The following is an 11,243-nucleotide window of genomic DNA, read 5'->3' on the forward strand; positions in this document are numbered from 1 at the left end:
CTTGGTGGTGAACTGGAGACCTTAGCCCCGAGCCATGCGGGCATCTCTGTGTCTGTGAAGTGGGAGATGGAAGCCAGCAGAAGCTGTGAATTCTTGCTCATTCCACTGCCAAAACTCACCTGGAAGTCACGTGGTAGGTGCCTCCACTGCACCTCTGACCAGGGCTGGACATGGCCCTCACATCCACTCCACTTGGCAGGATGGAGCCAGGCCAAGTGGGTGGAGGCCAGGGACATCTGTGGTCTGGATTTTCCATGAGAGTAACGCTGCCTTTGCATCTGGAGGATGGTATGCATTTTTATTTACCTTTCATTACAACCACTTCTTCCCTGAAGGGCCACAAGCACCTTTCAGGTCAGTGTCATTTCTCGAACCACAGATCCTTTGTTTTCTAGTTACAGTCCCCATCATTCTGTCCATTTCATCTGTGGACTAGACCCATCATGTCCGGCCTGGAAAGGACCACAATCTTCAACCACGTTCCAGTCAAAGAAAAAGACTACCCCAGCACTCCCATCCTATAAAGACTCAGGAGACTCCCAGAACCTGCCAGAAGGTCACTCCAGAAGAGACCTGGGAACTCATCCCGGGTTGCATCTCAGTGTGCTCGACTCTTCCACTGAGTGTGATCACTGGGTTAAAATCCATACAGTCTGGTGCAGTGGCCATGCCTGAAATGCCAGCTATGGGAGGATGAGTTAGGAGGATCACATGTTTGAGGCCAGCCTGGGCAACTTAGTAACACCCTGTGTTGAAATTAAAAAGAAAAAATGTCTGGAAGAGTGCCCCTGGGATCCATACCCAGTACCACAAATCAACAAATACGTGTATGCTTTTTAAACATCCATACACTGATGTGCCAAGAGCGAGCATCAGGGCCCAGGTTGATCCCAGATCTGCCTGTGGAGGAAGCAAGTATCCAGCACCACCATGCCTGGCTGTCCTGCCTGCCACAGCTGTCAGCTGAGCTCACCTCTAGTGTGTCTAGGACAGGGTTGCCCTGGTCTTTATCTTGGCATTTGACCTTGGCTTGTCTTGGCTCACCTCAGCCCTAGACTTGGTCTGGGCTTTGGTTTTAGTCTTGAATGGACCCCAGGCCTTGTGTTCTATCCTGCTTTATATGCACAGGTTTCTATGTGCTCCTAGATTTAACTTAAATCTAGGTATGTCCGAGTCTCTGAATGAGCCCATAAACACATGGGGTTCCCTTGGGGACAACTGCTTTTTGGATGGTGCCTGTCAGAATAGCCTTGCAGGCAACAGGACAGGACCTGGCTCCTCCTCAACCTCCTCCTGTCTGCATTCTCACCTGGAGGGTGCTGGTAGCACCACACAGAGCATAGTCCAGGGGCAGATGGGCCTGGGCTCTGGTAACTGCTCTGCCCCTGGTGGCTTGGGTGACACTGGCAAAGTCACATCAATGCCCTGAGCATCCTGTGCCATTTGGACACTGAGGCGATCACTGCTCCCTTATAGCCTTGAGGCAGATGGTCCATGACATCAGGTGTATCAAGCATCCTGCCTGCCTCAGGGCAGAAAAGGAGCCCTCAGCAAATGAAAGCACTGCCCTCCCTGGACTTAGCACCTGGATAGAGCTGGGAGCCCTTCCTGCTCTCCTCCATTGTGGGTGCCCTCAAGTTGGCGCCCACTCTGGTTGCCTCCCCTCCCAGTGCCCCGTGGTTCCTGTCTCTACACCCATCACTTGCTCTTTGCTCATATTCTCTTTCTCCCCACATCTAATTCCACAGCCTGGTTCACAGAGACATGAACTCCAAAAAAGAGGCTCAGTTCCACCTCTTGGGCTGGGTCCTTGGGTAGGATGCCAGTTCTACATCTCAGGGAGGGCCCAGCCTGGTCAGGAGGGTGATGGTGCCAGCTCCGTGGTGGTGCCCTGCTTGAGGCTGGCACCCAGGCCTGACCAGGGCACTGCCGAGGGATGAACACTTGCATAAGAATGCGACAGGGCTGCTGGGAGAGTGGTGCAGGGAGTGGCAGGCAGCAGTGCCGGGCTCTCGAGACACAGGGCAAGCAGCCAGCAAAAGCCCTCTGTGGGAAGGACTACAATCTAGCATCTAGCAGACAAAGGGACATTCCCTGAAGACCCAGCTAATGAATCACACAGAGTATTCCACGAACACATACCCGTGGATAAATGCACACAACACCATGGTCAAAACTTCAGAACCAAAAATGTACAGACATGGGGGTTCCTTGGCCTCAGCCCAGGTCTGTTCCTGTTCCCTGTGGCCTTCTTTGCACCTGCACCACAGGCCTGCACACTCTGTCCAGCTTCCCCGCTCTTTCACCTTCGCTATTCATCACACAAGTGTTTCCTCCCTTGAAAGAAAATTTCCATATTATAATGAACCACACATTTCTTGGCCCGCTCTGCCTTACTGGATAAACACCCTCCTCCTGATCCTTTGAAATGCTTTACAATTTCTAAAAGTGGTTAAGTGAGCAGAGTTTTTTCTGATTGCTCCGTCTGCATCACTGAGCCCAAGGAATGCGAGCTGGGTTTTGCTTTCAAAATACTTCCTACTGGCTTGTTGGGTGTGTAGTATATTTGGAAATGTCCATTTCAACTCATTCTCACTGGCACTTGATATTTTCAATTTAAGAAAGGTCTGCGAGGTTTCAAGATGGCGGCCTAGAGGGTGGCTGTATTTCATGTTGCTACAGGACACAGGATTCAAAAGAGGAGATAGCGAGACGCTTGGGACCAACTCAAAGCCGCCGGGTGAGTCTCTCCCGTTGGGGAGGCGTCCCGGATGGGGCGGTAGCCCTGGAACGCAGGGAATTTGTGAAGTGGAGTTGCTCAGCGAGACGCCCCTCCCCCCGCTGGAGCGGTAAACACGGACAACTGGGATCATCGTAGAGGAGGCGGCTCAGCACAGCGCTTGGACTCGGAGCAACCACTGGGGCTCCGGGCAGCTGCCTGAGGAGGAACTGCGTGGCGAGCTGTTTAGACCCAGAACGAGCGCTTCTGAACACCGGGGGGTTGCCTGGAGGAAGAGGAGGAGCACGGCGGGTCGCTTGGTCTAGGAGTGACTGCATCAGAGCCACAGGCGGTTGCCAGAGGAGGAGCTGCATCGCGAGCTGTTTGGACTCAGAAAAACCGCTTCTGAACACCCGGGGGGTTGCCCGGAGGAAGAGGAGAAGCACGGTGGGTCGCTTGGTCTAGGAGTGACTACATCAGAGCCACAGGCGGTTGCCAGAGGAGGAGGCGAGTGGTGAGTTGATTGCACTCAAAGCGACCGCTCCTGAACACCGGTGGCCTGCCTGGAGGAGGAGCCCAGTGGGTCACTTGGTCTCGGAGCCACCGCCCCTGAACACCCGGGGGGCTACCCCGAGGAGGAGGAGGAGGAACAGGGCGGGTCACTTGGGCTTGGAGTGATTGCCTAGGGCTACGGGAGGTTGGTGGGAGGAGGAGATGCGAAGTGAGTTGCTTGGACTCCTAGTGACTGCGTCGGAAACCGGGCTGCTGTCCGGTGGAGGAGGTGTGTGGCGGGTCTCTGGGTATCGGAGCTATTGTACGGGGCTCCAGGTAGTGGCTCAGAGGAGGGGCCGCATAGCCAGGCGATTAGGTGCAGAGTAGGGTCCCAGGAGCTAGGTGGCTTCTTGCTGGAAGAGCCACACAGAGACACGCCTAGGGGTGGAGCGAAGTTTCCAGGACTGCGGGCATATTATCTGGGAGAGGCAGCCTAAGGAGACTCGCCTGCGGAGGGTGAGGCTCCCAGGCCCAGGAGGTAGGTCCGGGCCCCTGGGAACGTTGCAGAGGAAGACAGCCCAGCCCAGGCGGTAGTTGTAGATTAAGGGGAACCTCTAGGAGGGCAACTGACCAGCGAGACGTTCCCACCGAGTGAGTCTTCCCTACCGGGAGAGGTTTTCCCACAAGACGGTAAAACCAGAGACACAGGCACAAACAGGACTTGCCTCAGCCTGCAGCCTAGTTCCCCGTTGGATGACCATTGGTCAACAAGTGGAGACACCTCTGACCACTAGCAGGGAATATACGCCACCTGAGGGTCACCAACCCTAGAGAGGCAGCTTCTTCATGGAGCTCCGCATTATCAACTTCCTCCAAGACTTCAGGCTACTGAAGGATAAGAGGGGATATACTAGCAATCTTCAGGGACATTATAAGTTGATAGAGGAAATCTGCAATATCTTAATGACCCACTGATTCCTGAACAATATGAGAAAACAAGGGAAGAAAATGCCCCAAACAAATCTAGATGTTACATCAATAGAATGCAACGACAGCATGGCAGAAGAAATGACAGAAAGGGAGTTCAGAATGTACATAATTAAAATGATTAGGGAAGCAAATGATGAGATGAAAGAGCAAATGCAGGCATTGAATGATGAGATGAAAGAGCAAATGCAGGCATTGAATGATCACACCAATCGACAGTTAACAGAGCAAATTCAGGAAGCAAAAGATCATTTCAATAAAGAGTTAGAGATATTGAAAAAAAACCAAACAGAAATCCTTGAAATGAAGGAAACAATAAACCAAATTAAGAACTCCATAGAAAGCATAACCAATAGGATAGAACACCTGGAAGACAGAACCTCAGATATTGAAGACAAAATATTTAACCTCGAAAACAAAGTTGAACAGAGAAGATGGTAAGAAATCATGAACAGAATCTGCAAGAACTATAGGATATCATGAAAAGGCCAAATTTGAGAGTTATTGGGATTCAGGAAGGCTTAGAGAAACAAACCAAAGAAATGAACAATCTATTCAATGAAATAATATCAGAAAATTTCCCAAATCTGAAGAATGAAATGGAAAATCAAGTCCAAGAGGCTTATAGGACTCCAAATACACAAAATTACAACAGACCCACACCAAGGCACATTATAATGAAAATACCTAACATACAAAATAAAAACAGAATTTTAAAGGCTGTGAGAGAAAAGAACCAAATTACATTCAGGGGGAAACCAATACGGATATCAGCAGATTTTTCAATCCAGACCCTAAAAGCTAGAAGGGCCTGGAACAACATTTTTCAAGCTCTGAAAGAAAATGGATGCCAACCAAGAATCTTATACCCAGCAAAGCTTACCTTCAAATTTGACGATGAAATAAAATCTTTCCATGATAAACAAAAGCTAAAAGAATTTACAAAAAGAAAGCCAGCATTACAGAACATTCTCGGCAAAATATTTCATGAGGAAGAAATAAAAAACAAAGAAGCAAATCAGCAAAGGGAGGAATTATACTAAAGGAACAGTCAAATAAAGGAGGAACCAAGATGTGTCAAAAAAGAAATAAATAAATAAAATTTTAAAAATGAACCAAATGACCGGGAATACAAATCATATCTCAATAATAACCCTGAATGTTAATGGCCTGAATTCATCAATCAAAAGACATAGACTGGCGGATTGGATTAAAAAGAAAGATCCAACAATATGTTGCCTGCAAGAGACTCACCTCATAGAAAGAGATACCCATAGACTAAAGGTGAAAGGATGGGGAAAAACATACCATGCACATGGACTCAGCAAAAAAGCTGGAGTATCCATCCTCATTTCAGATAATGTGGACTTCAAGCCAATGTTAGTCAGAAGGGATAAGGAAGGACATTTCATACTGCTTAAGGGAAGCATAAATCAGCAAGATATAACAATCATAAACATCTATGCCCCAAACAGTGGCTCATCCATGTATGTTAAACAAATCCTTCTCAATTTTAGAAACCAAATAGACCATAACACAATAATACTAGGTGATTTTAACACGCCTCTCTCACCACTGGACAGATCTTCCAAAAAAAAATTGAACAAAGAAACCATAGATCTCAATAACACAATCAATAATTTAGACTTAACAGACATTTATAGAATATACCATCCAACCAAGAGCGAATACACTTTCTTCTCAGCAGCACATGGATCCTTCTCTAAAATAGACCATATATTATGCCACAAAGCTAATGTCAGCAAATACAAGAAGATAGAGACACTTCCTTGTATTCTATCAGATCATAATGGATTGAAGTTAGAAATAAATGAAAGAGTAAAAAACAGAAACTACTCCAACACCTGGAGATTAAACAATATGCTATCATATGATGAATGGATAACAAAAGATATTAGGGAGGAAATTAAAAAATTCTTAGAGGTAAACGAGAACAAAGAAACATCATATCAAAATCTCTGGGACACTATGAAAGCAGTACTTAGAGGAAGATTTATTTCATGGAGCACATTTAATAAAAGAAGTAAAACTCAAAAAATAAACAACCTAACGCTACAGCTCAAAGCCCTAGAAAAAGAAGAACAGACCAACACCAAAAGTAGAAGAAGACAGGAAATAGTTAAACTGAGAGCTGAAATCAATGAAATTGAAACAAAAGAAACAATACAAAAAATTGACAAAATAAATAGTTGGTTCTTCAAAAAAATAAACAAAATTGATAAACCTTTAGCCACACTAACAAAGAGAAGATGAGAGAAAACCCAAATCACTAAAATTCGGAATGAACAAGGAAATATCACAACAGACACGACTGAAATACAAAACATAATTAGAAGCTATTTTGAAAATCTATACTCCAACAAAATAGAAAATTTCAAAGACATCGACAGGTTTCTAGAGACATATGAATTGCCTAAACAAAACAAGGAGGACATACACAATTTAAATAGACCAATTTCAAGTAATGAAATAGAAGAAGTCATCAAAAGCCTACCAACAAAGAAAAGTCCAGGACCAGATGGGTTCTCAGCCGAGTTCTACAAAACTTTTAAAGAAGAGCTCATTCCAATACTTCTCAAAGTATTCCATAAAATAGAAGAGGAGGGAACCCTCCCAAACTCATTCTATGAAGCCAATATTACCCTGATACCTAAACCAGACAGAGACACATCGAGGAAAGAAAATTTCAGACCAATATCCTTAATGAACATCGACGCAAAAATTCTCAACAAAATTTTAGCAAATCTCATACAAAAACAAATTAAAAAGATAGTGCACCATGATCAAGTGGGTTTCATCCCAGGGATGCAAGGTTGGTTCAACATCAGGAAATCAATAAATGTAATTCACCATATCAATAGACTTAAAGTCAAGAATCACATGATTATTTCGATAGATGCAGAAAAAGCATTTGATAAAATACAGCACCCCTTCATGCTCAAAACACTAGAAAAAATAGGGATAGTGGGAACATTCCTTAACATTGTAAAGGCCATCTACGCTAAGCCCATGGCTAATATCATTCTAAATGGTGAAAAACTGAAAGCATTCCCTCTAAAAACTGGAACAAGGCAGGGATGCCCTCTTTCACCACTTCTATTCAATATCGTCCTTGAAACTCTAGCCAGAGCATTTAGACAAACCAAAGAAATTAAAGGGATACGAATAGGAAAAGAAGAACTCAAACTATCCCTATTTGCTGATGATATGATTGTATACTTAGAGGAACCAGGAAATTCCACCAGAAAACTGTTAGATCTCATAAATGAATTCAGTAAAGTAGCAGGATATAAGATCAATGCACATAAATCTAAGGCATTTCTATACATAAGCGATGAATCTTCAGAAAGAGAACTTAGGAAAACTACCCCATTCACAATAGCTTCGAAAAAAATAAAATACTTGGGAATCAATCTCACAAAAGAGGTGAAAGACCTCTACAATGAAAACTACAGAACACTAAAGAAAGAAATTCAAGAAAACCTCAGAAGATGGAAAGATCTCCCATGTTCTTGGATAGGAAGAATTAATATTGTCAAAATGGCCATACTACCAAAAGTGCTATACAGATTCAACGCAATCCCAATTAAAATCCCAATGATGTACCTCGCAGAAATAGAGCAAGAAATTATGAAATTCATCTGGAAGAATAAAAAACCCAGAATAGCTAAAGCAATCCTTAGCAGAAAGAGTGATGCAAGGGGTATCGCAATACCAGATCTTCAACTCTACTACAAAGCAATAGTAACAAAAACAGCATGGTATTGGTACCAAAATAGAAAGGTGGATCAATGGTACAGAATAGAGGACACGGACACAAACCCAAATAAATACAATTTTCTCATACTAGACAAAGGTGCCAAAAATATGCAATGGAGAAAAGATAGCCTCTTCAACAAATGGTGCTGGGAGAATTGGAAATCCATATGCAACAGAATGAAACTAAACCCATATCTCTCACCATGCACGAAACTCAACTCAAAATGGATTAAGGATCTCGGAATCAGACCAGAGACCTTGCATCTTGTAGAAGAAAAAGTAGGTCCAGAGCTTCAACATGTCGGCTTAGGACTTCCTCAACAGGACTCCAATAGCACAAGAAATAAAAGCAAGAATTAATAACTGGGATAGATTCAAACTAAAAAGCTTTCTCTCAGCAAAGGAAACTATCAGCAATGTGAAGAAAGAGCCTACAGAGTGGGAGAAAATCTTTGCCAATCATACTTCAGATAGAGCACTAATCTCCAGAATCTATAAAGAACTCAAAAAACTCTACACCAAGAATGCAAGTAATCCAATCGACAAATGGGCTAAGGAAATGAATAGACACTTCACAGAAGAAGATCTACAAGCAATCAACAAACATATGGAAAAATGTTCAACATCTCTAGTAATAATAGAAATGCAAATCAAAACCACCCTAAGATTCCATCTCACCCCAATTAGAATGGCGATTTTCAAGAATACAAGCAACAACAGGTGTTGGTGAGGATGTGGGGAGAAAGGTACACTCATACATTGCTGGTGGGGCTGCAAATTAGTGCAGCCACTCTGGAAAGCAGTATGGAGACTCCTCAGAAAACTTGGAATGGAACCACCATTTGACCCAGCTATCCCACTCCTTGGCCTATACCCAAAGGACTTAAAATAAGCATACTACAGAGATACAGCCACATCAATGTTCATAGCTGCTCAGTTCACAATAGCCAGATTGTGGAACCAACCTAGATGCCCTTCAATTGATGAATGGATAAAGAAACTGTGGTATATATATATACAATGGAATATTACTCTGCCATAAAGAATGATAAAATTATGGCATTTGCAGGCAAATGGATGAAACTGGAGAATATCATGCTAAGTGAGATAAGCCAATCTCAAAAAATCAAAGGAAGAATGATATCGCTAATAAGTGGATGAGGACTCATAATGGGGGGTGGGAAGAGTTAGTATTAGGATTAGAGTTAGGTTTAGGGAGGGGGGCAAGAATGGAGGAAGGAAGGACTGTATAGAGGGAAAAGAGGGGTGGGAGGGGTGGGGGGAAGGGATAAAAAATCAGAATGAATCAAACATTACCCTATGTAAATTTATGATTACACAAATGATATGCCTTTACGCCATGTACAAACAGAGAAACAACATGTATCCCATTTGTGTACAACAACAACAAAAAAAAGAAAGGTCTGCAATCAGGAGGCTAAGGTCTGACCTCCCCATTTGACTTTTATTTGTGTTTCCAAGTGTCCAGTCCTAAGGCCTCACAAGGGTGGACAGGTTTACCCAACATCTTAACTTTCAGCCTATCTTTCTCCTGAAAGTCCCACTGATTGTTCTGACTTCAGGTTCTGAAGAGCTGTGCAGAGCCCAAGCCCAGCTCACACAACAGGTTTGGTTTACCCAAGAGGAATGCAGTGAGGGAGGCTCTAGAAGAGTAATGTGGAGAGAACAGAGGGCCAGCAGGAGTCTGGGGAGGAGAGCAGGCCTGGACACTGGAGGGGAGCAAGGGACACAGCTATGTGGGATGACCCTCCACAGTTGGGCTACAGGACAGACTGACCCTGTGGCCTCAAACCCTCCCAGATCTGCTGCACATGCACATGTCCATGTGCATGGTCAGAAGACTGGTCCCTGGGCTCTGCAGCAACTCTCTGGGGACCTGGGACAGTCAGCACACACAGGGCAGCATGACGCCCATTTTATTTAACGCGACCATGGAAGTATGCACTGTTGGAGCGTTAGGAATCTTGTTTCCCTCTAGTTTTACAGGGAAAGGAGTGGAGGCCCCAGAGTGAGAGAGGGTTCAGGTCTCAGGTCCCTGGGGGGTCTCAGCCTCTCAACAGTCCTGCCTGCACCATGAGCTCCATCAGAATCTGCTCTTTGAGGAAAGGCTCCTCCTGTCCTTGGGGTGCATGTGTGTGACACCGAGAGAGTTCTTACAGAGGAAAGCCACTTCCTCTGTAGGGTGGAGGGTGCCAAGGTGCTCCTTTGCAGCCTGGCACTCAGTGACTTTGGGTGAGTTCTTTTGAGGACCCTTTGCTTTACACACGTCTGCCCAGGTTGCAGCCATATAGCCAGTGCTGAGCTCAAAGAAAGACACTTCCAGGTCTCACCGTGCATGTCCCTGGGGAGGGGAGGGAGTCCAGCCTGATCAGGGAAGTTCTGAGGTAGGAGGCGGGCAGAGGAGTGAACCTCTGCAGCACAAAAGTGCCCAGGCCTGTGCGTGCGCTTGACACCTGACGTCCTGTCTGGCTGGGGAGAAGTCTGAGGAGGCAGTGGAGTCCAGGGCAGCCTGGCACAGGGGTCAGTGCATGGCTCAGGGTTGCCACAGAGCCAGAAGCCCTGAGAGATCCCCCTTCACATGCAGTGGTTCCAGGACTCAAGCTTGGCCAGCATGTGGCAGGTGTTCCCAGTGACTGGGGTGAACATGGTGCAGGGAGGTGAGAGCATGTGGAGAGATCTTGGTGGCCACTGATTTTGATGTCCTGTTGTGGGGAAGGACAAATGTGGGAAGAAATACAGCAAAGTGTGTGTTACCATTTTCAGGGTCTTGGGGGGACACCTGCAGTGAGTCTGTGACTCACTTGGAGGGAAGTGTGTGGCACTTGACCCCAGCTAGACCTTGCCAGTCACTACCAAGTACCAGCTTCCCACTCACGGAGCGTTTAAAGACTTCCATGTGTCAGGCTGAATCAGCAGGTCAAGTGCTGATTGTGCATGAGCCTTGCCAGTTGTTCCAAACAGTTACAGGATAGCTAGTCCTCTGGCTCTAAAGATGTGCACCATTTCACCTCCGCAGAGCAGAGTGTAAGCCGGTGGCACACTCCTGGTTGGGACAGCACCTCCTCTCCTATGATGTGAGGCACATTTAGGCAAACACACTTGAAGTTTAAACAAGCAAAAAAGAACAAGAAGTATGTTGAGAACCAACCACCCACTGGGGCAGGTGCGAGGTATCTGTGGGAGAGGACCCACCCTGCCTGTGAGTGGGGCCATCAGAGAACAACTCTCAGAGCAGACGTAGCTG

Source organism: Sciurus carolinensis, chromosome 3 (genome assembly GCF_902686445.1).
Source record: "Sciurus carolinensis chromosome 3, mSciCar1.2, whole genome shotgun sequence".
Classification (NCBI taxonomy): Eukaryota; Metazoa; Chordata; class Mammalia; order Rodentia; family Sciuridae; genus Sciurus; species Sciurus carolinensis.